This window comes from Ochlerotatus camptorhynchus, unplaced genomic scaffold, assembly GCF_037179485.1.
Source record: "Ochlerotatus camptorhynchus isolate MF236.1 unplaced genomic scaffold, CSIRO-AGI_Acam_v1.1 ptg000316l, whole genome shotgun sequence".
NCBI lineage: Eukaryota > Metazoa > Arthropoda > Insecta > Diptera > Culicidae > Ochlerotatus > Ochlerotatus camptorhynchus.
Genome location: NW_027040804.1, coordinates 1619110 through 1632573, shown reverse-complemented (window position 1 = coordinate 1632573; position 13464 = coordinate 1619110). Strand labels below are relative to the sequence as shown.

General features: G+C 36.3%; 1 protein-coding gene across 1 annotated transcript in view; it reads right to left on the bottom strand.

Moving 5' to 3' along the window:
• The window catches only part of LOC135707718 (uncharacterized protein DDB_G0283357-like), a 38950-nt gene that overhangs the window by 16608 nt on the left and 8878 nt on the right, over window positions 1-13464 (bottom strand). The gene's annotated exons all lie outside the window — the stretch shown is intronic.

The window sequence follows — 13464 nt, the reverse complement described above, 5'->3', positions numbered from 1 at the left end:
TCGAGATGCTGCTCATATAAGAAAACAAATTCCTGTAAAAGCTCGGAAAGTTTTACTCAGTCTATGAGTTAACTACGTTTTAAGAATATGAGTGAACTAATCTCAAATTTGATTTGACCTTATTTATCGTGTAATCGTAATTTATCTTTTTAGTAATAGCTTTTAACGTATACGGCGTAAATGGATGCATTCCCAACTCCAATTAAGTTCAATTTCTTCCAAATTTACTGACATTTCAAATTTCGCATCTTTTTATTAACTCAACCCCTAAAACTTTTGCTAATTTTATGAAAAAGAAATCTGGCATCTCTGGTGTACAGATACCGAAACCGTTCGATCCTGACACGGTTCGATTTTGGCCACACAAATTTTTCGGGTTTGTTGCCAAAATCTAACGGGTACTGTACTATAATCGATGGGAACCAATTGATAAGATAATTTAATAAATATCTACATAGACATCAAATAACCGGTGCTATGATAGGTTACAACCACCAAAATATGCATTTTTGATATTTTGTTCAAGACTGGGTACAATCCCAGTCGGCGCCACCGGGATGTTCTGAGGCATAACATCTCTGATCACGCCTTCCTTCGGAAGAGAAGTAAACCCATTGGTCCCCGGTTCATGAGTTGATGGGTCGATAGGTAGGGTCCAGATGTGAGAGCTGCCTCCCTGGCGTCGGTAGCATTGGTACTCAGCACGGAAAACAAGATCGACGGAAAACAAATCAAAGAAAAAAATGTTTCCGTTTTCTTCAAAATGTGTGATTTAAATGTGTTTATAACTTGATAAAAAAATTGTGTTGAGTATATTTACATCAGGAAAAAAAACTTACCTGGTTGTTAATGAAAATATCATATTAGATTGGAAAAACTGTTTTTCTTTCGTATATGACTTGTTTTCCAAATAACTCGAAAAGAGAAATTTTGTCGAAGACGTCAAATCTCTGGTCACGTCTTCCTTCGGAAGAGAAGTAAATCCGTTGGTCCCGGCCCATGTGTATTGAATTGAAAGGGTGCGATATCTTCGTCGGTGATTGGCGATGTTCGGTGATGTTCGTCAGTGATTGGCGGAACAGAGACCGACGTTATAGACCTTTTTGACGTTTAATCGTCTTTCTCTATCTAGCACACATGGATGAATGAACGGTTTGTTTTCCCGCTAATCTGTTTCCCTCTTGCTCGCACTCGTTCGATTTAAATGGTGCAGTAGTGTGCGCCGATTAAACGTCAAAAAGCTCTACTCAAAAAAAGCTCTAGCAAAAAAATGTACTCAGTGTTCGCTACAGAGAAGCAAGCATCGAGTTAAATTTTCAATGGACTTTTGGATGATGAAGTTTGTGTCCCTAAGACCACATGAAAAAAATATTGTACAAATGATAAATTCCAGATCGTTTAAGCCAATAAATATCAATACATATCGATAAACAATTCAAAAGGACTTATCAGCTTTTGTAAGCAAAACCAACCAACAGCACTATCTAGTCATCGGTTTGCATGGACGAGCTGCGATTCGCGAGAGAAAAAAAAACATTACAAGTTTTGTTTTGTTTACAAAAGCTGATAGGTCCTTTCCAATTGTGTTTTCCATTTCAATTTCAATTTGCTCAAGAATTAAACGTCATAAACTATGTACTCAATATATCACTTTCATTAAGTTTTTATGACATTTGTATCGCGCAGAAGCTTGAAAAAGTGAAGGTTTCCGATCTTAACTAAAATTTAAATTACAAAAAAATAAAAAGTTATTGATGTGCTCGAAGAAACAGGAAAGCTGTCCAACACTAGCAGAAAAAAAAGGCAATTGCATCGAACTGAACCGTAGCCTTTATCAATTTGCATAAATTGCCAATTATTCAACGCTAATTACTCTTTCGTAAACACCATCAATGAATCCGACTGCCATTTAAGCGATTTCTCTTTTCCTTGACCGGCTGTTGGTAGCTTTTTTTTATTTTTTAATCGAGGACTTCCATGCAGCTTCCCGAAAAAAAAACACCAAAAGAAATTTAAAATAAACACACGGCAAATCGTGAGACGGACCGAAGGCCCTCGCAAAAAGATTGCACGAAAATGAAATGGTCAGAACACATAGCCACATTTTCAAATTGAGTTTTCTCCTCCTGCGGCCGCCCGGGCATCGAGAAAAGCAGGAATTAACAAAAACAACAACAACAACAACAACAAAACCAAAAACAACTCGCGCCAATCGGGTTGGGGTTTCGGAAAATACGAGAAAAAATTAACAATAAAACTTAATTAGAAAATTACGAAAAAATCCCATTTAATGGTGGCATGTTTGAGGTTTCATCGAGAGCACAATACACCCCTCGTTCGTCGGTCAGTGCCTATGGCAAACAAAAAATAACGAAATAAGTGAAGACGTGCTTCGGTGATTGGCCCTTATAGGTGCGGCCCCCCCACCCAAGGGAAAAATAAGCGTAGGGAAAACAGCCAGCAGCATCCTCTCACATCAAGGCTTGGTTGCTCGCCAACGATCGCTGTTTGTGGTGGTAATAAATACTTGGTAAGCCTGGGCGAAGTTTTTTCTCCGCCGAAATTGGTTCGGGGTTTCTTTTTTCGAGGATCGTAATTTTTGGGTGAGAATAATTATGCAAAAAAGTGGAATTCCGGTCCGTTTTCCTCAAATAACAATTAACAATTAATGCGGCAGAAAATTAAGAAACGGATGCCTATTTCTTTGCGTTGCGTGGGTGGTGAGTGCAAGCTGTTTCTTTGGGCAAATGTGAGCATGAATCCTTTTTTTAAGGTTTTAGTACTGAAACATCCATTAGATTGAGTGGAAAGTGATACAATGTTATGGGTGGAAAACTGAACATCGTATAACGTAATACAACTCACGAATAATTAAAACGAGAAATGAATACTCAAAAACACATAGATATGAACCAGTGATTGTTGACCATTTAGAACCAATAAATAAAATTATCAGTTTCAACCATTGTAAGCACTTTCGAATTCAATTGTGTGCATACCCCGTGAAGCGGGTAGATCGCCTTTTCGTAGTACGTAACTCGTGTAAGATCTACCACATCGAACTCTGTCTCTGAGCTCTTCTAGTTGACGGTTATGAGCCTCGGGTTTGAGAGTCTCCGAGGAAGTGAGATTGAAAACAAGAAAAGTTTTGGACCAGGATTCTGATGCATGGTCAAATATCAGTACCATCGCTGGTTTTTTTTTCCACTAGACCAGTTCCACGTCAAATAGCAAAAAATGTAAAAGGGTCTGTCCCTCAGGGCACGAACGGAAGCTTGACGTAGGACCGCTAGTTGACGGAACAAATATGTTGATCATTTAGTTCTTAGCTCTTTCTATTTTTGAATTGGTGGCCCTGAAAGGGGCCGGTTGTTTTTCAAATGGTGGCCACACCAGGGTAAGTCGATGCCGACCGGATGTCGGCGGCCTAGTCATGTTGCCTTTTGCGGGAAGCCTTTCCTCCGGTTGATGTGGGTGCTTTCGTCATGTGCAGATTTATCTGTAATGATAAAGGTTTTTCTCAAAATTTTGATACAGATATCTGAACATACAGATTACAGATTTTTTTATTTATACAGATTTTCCAGATGCTTCAAATAAGTGGAATATATGTTTAACTCTGGATTATATTTAATAATATGAATAAATAATCCTTTATTCCTTTTGAGTAGGTACAATCACCTAACCAAATACCAATTTATCACTTTTTATTTTATTATCTTTGTTAATTTTGAACAGACTTCTGATGCTCAGATGTTTTGATTTCTGATTACTCGTTAGAAGGGATGTTAGTTTTTCATTCTTATTGTTTAATTAACCATATCACATGGTGACAGGTACTATGTTTTTTTTCTCGATTTGTTGTCGGTAAACAAGCCGTTTTAACAACCCACAAGCTGATTGATTACAGTTTGTTAGACAACTGGATTTTTTGACAAGTATAATGGCCAAATATATTTGACCAATTTTTGCTATGGCAAATATTTGACGTGCATTTGACATTCCAATTATTTTGCATTTTGTCAAATAGTGTGAAGCCTTTTGTTATTGTTTGTCAAGCATGTTTGCTCAATACTATCAAATAATTTATTTGACACTCTGAAATTTCTTGAGTAGCAAACTTCAACAACTTATTGTGCAATTACCGGTTCTCGAAAAAAAAATCAATTTTTTTGTGTTGTGAGCAGGCAGAAGACTATTCTGGTGCTACTTCCGACGATTTGGAGAGTGTTGGAGCTCCAAGGCCAAGTGGGACGTCGAAATGAATCCGGAAAAAAGTGACGGCAGAGTGGAGAGAGGAAGCCACTTTAACCTTGATCGCAGCCGGTTATAAGCCGCATGGTTATAACAATGGTTATAACAATGGTTATAAGTTGTTGAGGAAGTCAAGATCTTTTCGCTGGTGGACAGTAGTTCAGAGTTTTCTCCCTTCGTGGCGCTAGTATACATGTGAATATCTCGCTTATAAAATATCTCTTGATCCTGACCAGATAGAAAGTTACTGCCCAAGACAAAGTTGTTCAGGAAGTTAAGATCTTTTCGTTGGTGTACAGTAGTTCAGAATTTTTTCACTACGTGGCACTAGTATACATGTTGGTCATTCCAGCTCAAGTGTATACACCACCTGTGGTCAATATCACCGATTTGAACCAAACTTTGCCAAAACGCTTATTTTGACATTATGAACAAACGACTGTTTTGGTTTTGCTCTTAAGTGCCTGGATCCATCTGGGCTACAATTCTGGATTTTTGAGATTTTTAAATATGTTATCTTTAAGAAGATATTGCTCCACAACCAAGCAAGTTATTTTTGATCTTGGTACGCAATATTGAAGGTATTTTAATTAAAAATTTTATATGTGTACTGACAATACAGTAACTACGGTAAACAGAATGATTTCAAGCTATCAAAATATGGGCTTATTTCATCCAGGGCGGGATTATTTATTTCAAATTTTCACAACTTTTTGGAAAACCCTTCCGATGCGACCTACCTTTAAAAAATTCTGCTTCAAAACCAGATAGATAGCATCCAGGACTTCGGGTATGATGTTTGAAATAGTTTGCTGTGGGATGCGAAAGAGGTACATGAAGCTTTCGCCGGTTGCCATGTACCGCAAAGTCAAAGCCAGCCTTTCTCCGGCTGTAAACGCTTTCCGCATATACGTGTCCTGTTTTTTGAATATGCGGAGCTACTAAATCCAACAAATAGTCAAAATCAGCAGCCGTCATTCTCACGAAGTTTCGAAACAAATTTGGATGATCGCTCCTTCAGTTTGCCGTTTCTTCACCCACTCCTGGACCCGAACAGTACGCACTTTTTTTTCAATTGGTTCTCCTCCAGCAACAGATATGCTGCTCCCATAACTGTAGCAAACTCAGAATAATTCATCCTGGTTATTTTTTCTTCTATTTCAACTTCACGCAACACAACAACTATCAGACTTTAGCTGCGAACGAATGAAAAAGAGACAACTTAATATATAAATGCAAACAGTTGCAAACAATGTGATGACATGTCAAATATATTTGTTGACCGTTGGTCAAAACACCTTATTTTTTGTTTGGCCAAATAATGTTGTGTAATAGCATTGACAAACAATTTTGCCTAATTGCATTATTTGGCAAAAGTTAACGAAGCAAATATTTGGCGTTTTGTCAAACAGTGTGATGTCAGCTTAATATCAGAAATAAAGAATATTCTATGCGATTCTTCTAAACATCCAAATAAAAGTTATGTGTTGGGAAAAAATACAATAACATTGCTAAAACATCACTGGCGTGCACAGGGTGGGGAAAGGTTGGACAAATTTGCATTTCCACAATTACAAAATTAGTTATATAAAATAACTTAATTTCTTGATAACTTGATTTGAAGGTAAAATAACTTAATTACGTAATATAAAAGCACTGAAAACCTTTTATAGTTTCAATTATTTTGAGATGGTGCCTGAAAATTGCACCACAAAGGTGTATGAAACGACCAACAAAAATTGCACCACAGTAGAGCGTGCAACAAATTTCTAGTGTATTTTTTTTTTCAAGAATGAAGCACCTTAAGGTGGAGGGTTAAAAGAAGAGGCTAAATTTAAGATTAATAAAATTCACTGTCGTGGTAGTACATCGAAGAAAAAGCTTTTTATTGAATATTTCTGGCGCAAAAATATCATCAAGGTTGTGCATAGAGAGACTAATCAAAATTAATAACTCTGGTGGAAAAAATTAATCACGCTAATAATTTGGAGGTGCACATTTAACTGAAAATTTCTGGTGGAAAGTTCGCAACGCTGTGGTGAATGTAGAAGCATGGTTAATTAATTTTTCTGGTGCATAATTTGCATCGATCTGATGAATGCATGCTTCATTGAAAATTTTTGGAGAAAAATTTGCACCATTCTGGTGCAAAAAAAAATTGCACCACAAAGGTGCATGCTGAAACAAACTTCACTGACAATTTTTGGTGTACCGTTCTGGTGAATGGAGGAGCAAGCTTTATTAAAAATTTCTGGTGCAAAATTTGCATCGTTCTGATAAATGAAATAAACAGAAAATTTCTGGTGGAAAACGTGCACTGGTCTGGTGAATGAAGGCACAAGCTTTATTTAAAATTAAGCTATATTGAAAATTTTGGGTGGAAAATCTGCAATTTGCATCGTTCTGGTCAATTGAAATTTTGTAAATTTGTGTATATTTTCTGGGGGAAAGTTTGTATTGAAAATGTCTGGTGTAAAGGCCGGCGCACAATTAATACGTTTTCGGGTTTTTTGACAGATAATGCATGGGCTAGCTGTCAAAAAATCTGAAAACGTATCTATTGTGCGCCGGCTTTTAGATTTGCAACAATCTGCTGCATCGAGGGGCAAGCTGAATTAAAAAAATATGTATGGAGGGCAGGCTCTGGTGGAAAATTTGCACTGTTCTAGAGAATAGACTGGCAATCTTAACTGAACATTTCTGGTGTAAAATTTGCATCGCTCTGATAAATTAAATGAATAGAAAATTTCTGGTGGAAAACTTACGCTGGTCTGGTAAATGAAGGCACAAGCTCTATTGAAAATAAGCTATATCGAAAATTTCTGGTTAAAAATCTGCACCGTTCTGGTGAATAGATGGGCAAGCTTTTCTGAAAATTTTTGGTGTTAAATTTGCATCCTTCTGCTGAAAAGAGAAATAAACTTTAATAATAATTTCTGGTGTAAAAATTGCACCGTTTTGTTGATTGGAGATTGTTCTACAGAATATACTGGCAATCTTTACTGAAAATTTCTGGTGTGAAATTCGCTCGGAACTGGTTAATGGTTTTTCGTGGAAAATTTGCATCGTTGTGGAAAATCCTTGATGTAAGGCAAAATTTATTGAAAATCGCTGGTGTATAAATAACATCGCTCTGGTGTCTGGATGGGCGAGTTTTTATGAAAATTTGATGTACAAAATTTTATCAGCGCAAGCTTAGTTTAAAATTTTTTGGTGAAAAATGTGGTGCATGGACAGGACAATTTGATTGAAAATTTCTGGTGTAAAATTTTCACCGTTCTAATGAATGGAGAGGTAAGCTTTACTGAAAATTTCTGGTGGAAATATTTTATGTGCTAGAGAGGCAAGCTTCATTGAAAATTTTAGCTGTTAAACTGACACTGTGGAGATAGGAACCGCAAGCAAATGTATGGTGAAAAATTTGCACCGTTTTGTTCAATGAAGGGTAAAATTTGCTCAGTGCTGGCTTGATTCAAGCTACAATCCAATGAATCCGTCGAACAGCTACAATTCAACGAATCCGCTCAACCCGTTCCCAGCTACAATGCAATCAATCCGTCGAACAGATTGTGGTGGAATGTCCAAGGAAGGTCTTGACTGATAAGACATCAGTTTTTTTTTTATTTTGCTTCCGGAGGATTTATTATTGTGCTCCTTTGTTCCCGATTATTTCAGAAATTTTCATTTCCCGAAAGCTCCACCGGTTCCACTCAACACATCGATGCTCGCATGCATTGACTATTTGACATTGACATTGAATACCTAAAGCAATCGAATGTTACAAAGCTGTGACTATGCGGGTAAGTTATTTGTTTTATTTAAATTGCTTCACCTACACAGTTCGAAAAAGTAGTGTAAATTTCTGTTCAATATGATGTACATAAATGGAGCGTCACATATCATATACGTTTACAGAGATATCACATAAGCAACATTTTTTTTTTTTTCAGAAGGAGGAATCAGTATGAATTCTGTATTCTGTACAACTTTTCATCTCATAATGGTAAGTTTTGTTATTATCTATCGAGAAAAATGTATTACCAAATGGTAGATTTCTAGAAGCAAGTTTTCGCCCAGAAGCAGCTCCACTGGCAGACCAAGTATGTATATTAGTCACAAGTTTCTGAACAACTTTATTGAAAAAACCGTTGGCATTTTCAATAAGAAACAAATAACTATTCAATCCTTTAAATTTGTCGAACCTCTGAACGGAATCCCTGTATGAAGAGTTTGAGTGTGTGGGTTTATTTCCTTTGAATTCCGCTATAATTCCTTATCTTCTGACAGATACGCGTATTTCGTCTACTACTTGCAGACTTCATCAGTGCCAAGGGGTGTTGAGTTTTTTTTTTTTTTTTTTTTTGTTTATTAATTTATTTGATAAGGCTCAACCGAATTAACTTTACAGAGCCGAGGATTCTTGGTCACTATACAATACATCTTAAAGCTATAGTCAAAAGATACAACACAATAAACACTTTATCTTCCGCTATCCAAAAAGCCTCGTCCACCAGAACTGGAGCCGCTTCCAGTAGTTTCATTTTATGGCAAATTGTTTTACGCCAACGAGGGTAAGAGCGCGTCTATTGCAGCAATGGACGCAAAACGTGGTCAGCACTCACACACTCATCACGAAACGGTTGCTTTCCAAAGTCGACGACGCATCGACCGAAAGAACTGCTGATGAAGAACAATGAGGAGGACCACACAATGGTTGCTGCCGAGAAAACAGACGATCGCGTAGCACACATCGAGAGTGGTGTTGTTTTTGTCGACAGCCGAGTGAACACTCAATGTTGTTGTGTTGAGTACTTGGAACTGATGAAGTCTGCAAGTAGTAGATATAATACGCGTATCTGTCAAAAGATAAGCAATTATAACGGAATTTAAAGGAAATAAACCAACACACTCAAAACTCTTCATAAATAATTATTGACTTTTAAGTATTACCGGCCTCTCAAATCAACATAATATCTGATTTGCTAACGTTAATACTTGCATACCATTTGATTCAACAACACAACAAAGCACCAGTCATTTAGATCGCCAAACAATCGAACTGTCACCACCATCTGACGTGACTTCAGCTGAATCCAACCACCAAGGCAACAACATTCCAGCAAATGTATCATTTCGGTTAAACCCCTACTATCGCAACCATATGACGAACCGATCATCATCGACATCGTCGATGGGATTAAATAGTCAATTTCCATTGGCTGTCTGAAAGTAGTTTTCATTGAAGAAGATGAACCACCACCGGGGCAAAAAACAAATAAAATTAGCTAAATTGAACAGTAGGGAAACAGTGGTGGGTGGACAGCATCATCCACCACGCACTTTGGAGTACTCCCCATCCCCAGATTAAATGCATCATAGAAAGAAAAATTGCCCCTCCTTAACAATATTCCTGTGCACGCTAATGTAAAACATATGAACACGATTGCAAATAGAGAAATACAGATGAACCCATCCCAATGTTTTTCACAAAAAATACTGAGTACACTTGAATATAAAGGTTCGAGCAACAGCTAGCGAGTTCAATATCCTTTTAATCTGCGAAATGATTGGATAAAGTTGACATTTGTTTTGATAAGAAGAATTTGAGAAACATTTGAATTCGAAACATCGAGCATAAGATTTTACAACTAATATTTCATGAAATTTTAATGCTTATTTTTCGTTTCCTAAAATTATGAAGTATATAAAACAAATGACATGACAAAGATTTCCGTAATCTCGGACATGAAAAATTCAAATCGAACGAAAATGTGATTGTTTCTTCATTATTATTATTTTCAGGTTTGTCTCTCATTACTGGGACTTGTTTGTTTTGTATTTTTAGGCTTTTAGAAAACAAAAATCAATATTCAGGATTTCGAGGTCTTTTAGATTAATTCTTTAGAAAGCAAGTCATTCTTCAAGATTCTTAACTATGAAGAGACTATTTCTGAACATCAAATGAACTCAAAGTATATTTGCGACGATCAGTAATAAGATCTACTATAGAATTTATACAGATTACAGCTTCCACACTTGGACCCCAAGGACGAAGTCCTAAGTCAAAAAATATTTTAAAATTGTTTCTACCTTCAACAGATTCACATGAAACTTTGCATAATTCAAGACCAACAATTTAAATGGCCCTAACTCAATTTTGTAAACAAACCTTGTAAGGCCATTTTCTCGCTAACCGAAGCCCGCAAAGGCAAACCAACATAATGACCAGGTAGGGGAAATTCTCCTCTACCCGATTGTGGTTTTGGCGAATGAAGGTTTCGGTTCGCGAGAAAATGGCCTTACAAGGTTTGTTTGCAAAATGGAGTTAAGGCCATTCCAATTGTTGGTCTTGAATTGTTAGTTCACATTTTTTTTAATTACTAAATTTTGGATCATGTATTTTTTTTCCAAAATGGCGTCTGATATATTTAATAAATTGTTGCATGAAAACGTCACTTTTGATCGAAATAACGTCCGAGACAAAGTTGTTGAGAAAAGAAAATTATTTCTGGGAATCACATTGAACATGTTTTTGATATTTTACGTAAACATTCCAAAAAAGGGATAAATCTCAAGTATCTCAAAGAGTATATCTTAATTTTCGACAGTTAAAAATAAATCTTATGAAAAATTCAAACTTTTGCAATATTAAAAACTATAGACACTTGGAAATTTACAAATATATAGACTGTGTATTTCTCGCGATGTACTCAAAAAGATCTTACTGATATCTATGATACCTAAAACTACTAAACGTAAGAAATATTTAGCTTTAGTTTGTTATCTCCGTTGCTAGCCAAACTGATGACGTGTGGCATTTTTTGTGAGTACATGTTTAGAGAAATCAACTCTGTTATCTTCCTTCATTGTAGGAAATGAGGAGGAAATCAGTTTGATCCAAGGAAGGTCGTTAAAATACTTAATTACGTTTGGTTCAAAGGGGAGTAAAAAGAACTTTTTAGATACTGTGGGAGAAATCCTTCTAAAAATCACCATCCCTTGATATTGGTGGATTTTTGTCCGTTAGGAACTTGACCGTGCTACGATAACTTCTGGCATTTGAAGTGATAGCACCTAACAAATAAGTTGTGAAAGCTTTTCCCTCCATCCGCACCATACTTATGGCATCCCGAAAATCCATATCTCCTAGATTTACGTTGTATTTGTTTATTCTCGAAGTGGTTCACATATCCTTGGATATCCTTTCAGTACTCGCGCCAACTTTTGTAACACGAGCATTCGCGCTTTTGAGTCATTTGTGATTTGTCCGGAGATAAGATTTAAACATGTGGCTTTGGCGTGAGATGTATGGATAATTAACATAATTATCCAACACGCTGGGTTGGGGCCAACCCCAATATTCTGGCATGAGAAGCCATTTTAATGCTTTTGAATTGTTTAATTGATCGACAACATGGAAAACTCCTCAATAGCACAGCATAGCATAGGATATGCGATTGTACAATTCTTGGGGGGCTATATAAAGGTCAAGCAATACATTTTGTAGAAAATATCGTGTATTGTCTCGTGAAATGGGATTGATGGTTTTCCCCACACATCAGAATTTGAAAAACAAGCATTACAATCGAATGGGATAGGAAGGAAAAATAGTCCAATATCTACTTAACAGGGAACCCATAGATGTCACAGGAGGGCACATTTATGTTAGTAGGAAATGGTATATATTTTGGAACTCTATTCGGCACTATAAAGTAAAGAATATGTGAAAATGAAAATACAATTCAATACATAAATACAAAAGGAAATATCTCACCAAAATTATCTGCCTTTCCATGTTTTCGAAGCAGTTTCATGCATCATCCTCGCCATTACAATCCAAGACGCGTTTTTAATTCACACCGGACCATCGAGGTCATGCACTATTTACTAAGAATAATTGCACTTCTTTTCCACTCAAATATAGCAATATTTTTAGCGTAATTTCTACAGTTGACAATGTTGCATGCAAGGTAAACTGAATATATAGAAACGTCAAAGTGATCCGATGCCAGCGCTTCACGTAGGTGATAAACTACCCAAAATTAAGTATTTTTCCCTCAATTCCCGGGTTCAGCCCAATAACCCAAATTTCAGTAAATCGCTTATGCCTTGTTCAGACTGGAGAGTTATAACATGTTATAACGGTTGTCAAATAATTGCAACACAGAAACCACCATCAAGATAGCGCTATAACATGTTATAACTCTGTAGTCTGAACGTACTATTATAGTACTTTCCATTTAACACCAGCAAAAATACTTACTCTTAAGTATCCCAAGTAGCAATTTTGGTTTTATGAGGGTTCTGTAGACCACGAATTAGACTTGTAGAATGCTTTAAAACCTCAATAAAACTTGAAATGTTACTTGGGATATTCTACCCAAAATTAAGTTTAATTCACTAAAATTTGAGAATATACAATTTACTCAAAATTAACTTGTAGAGCTGAACTATATAGTTGGGTCGAATCTCTCGACAACAATAACGAGTGCAAGTGAGAGGCTCAACTAAAAATAAAGTAAAATTTTGGGTAGTATTTTTTCTCCGTGTATATATAAAGATTCGCGGAAGTGGCCATCTTGAGCCAATCGAGCAGCGAGAACTGTCAAAATGTGAGCCAAATGAGCATTATAATTAGAAAATATTCAGATAATTCTCGCGTCACTTTTCAAATAGACCAATGTAACATATCCATCATTTTGAGAAAATCGAAGTTGAAGTTCTACAGACTGTTTAGAAGCAATACTATTTTTAATGTAGTCAGTGAATAATAACGTTGAAAATTCAGTAGAAACGGTAAAATCACAATTTTGATTTGAATTTCATGCTACAATATAGCAAAAACCACATAGGACGTTTTGACTAGTCAAGTTGTACATCGGACATGTTACATTGGACGATTTTTCTCAATGAAATAATCAATGAGTGTTACATTGGACGATTTGTTCTACATGATACTAGATTCCCTTTCACAGATGTCATAGTAGAGTACCTAACTTTAGATTGGCCCCACCTTTATAAAATGAGCACCAATCATGTTAGGCAGTCCGAATGACCGAAGTAACAAACATGTACCCATCATTTCAAACTGTACATTGGACAATTTTTGACCTATGATTTTCTTAAATAAATGAAAGTAAATTTGGATCTATATTTTTGTATCACATACAATGATAGAAGAGCAATATTTTGTATCGCTTAACTCGATTT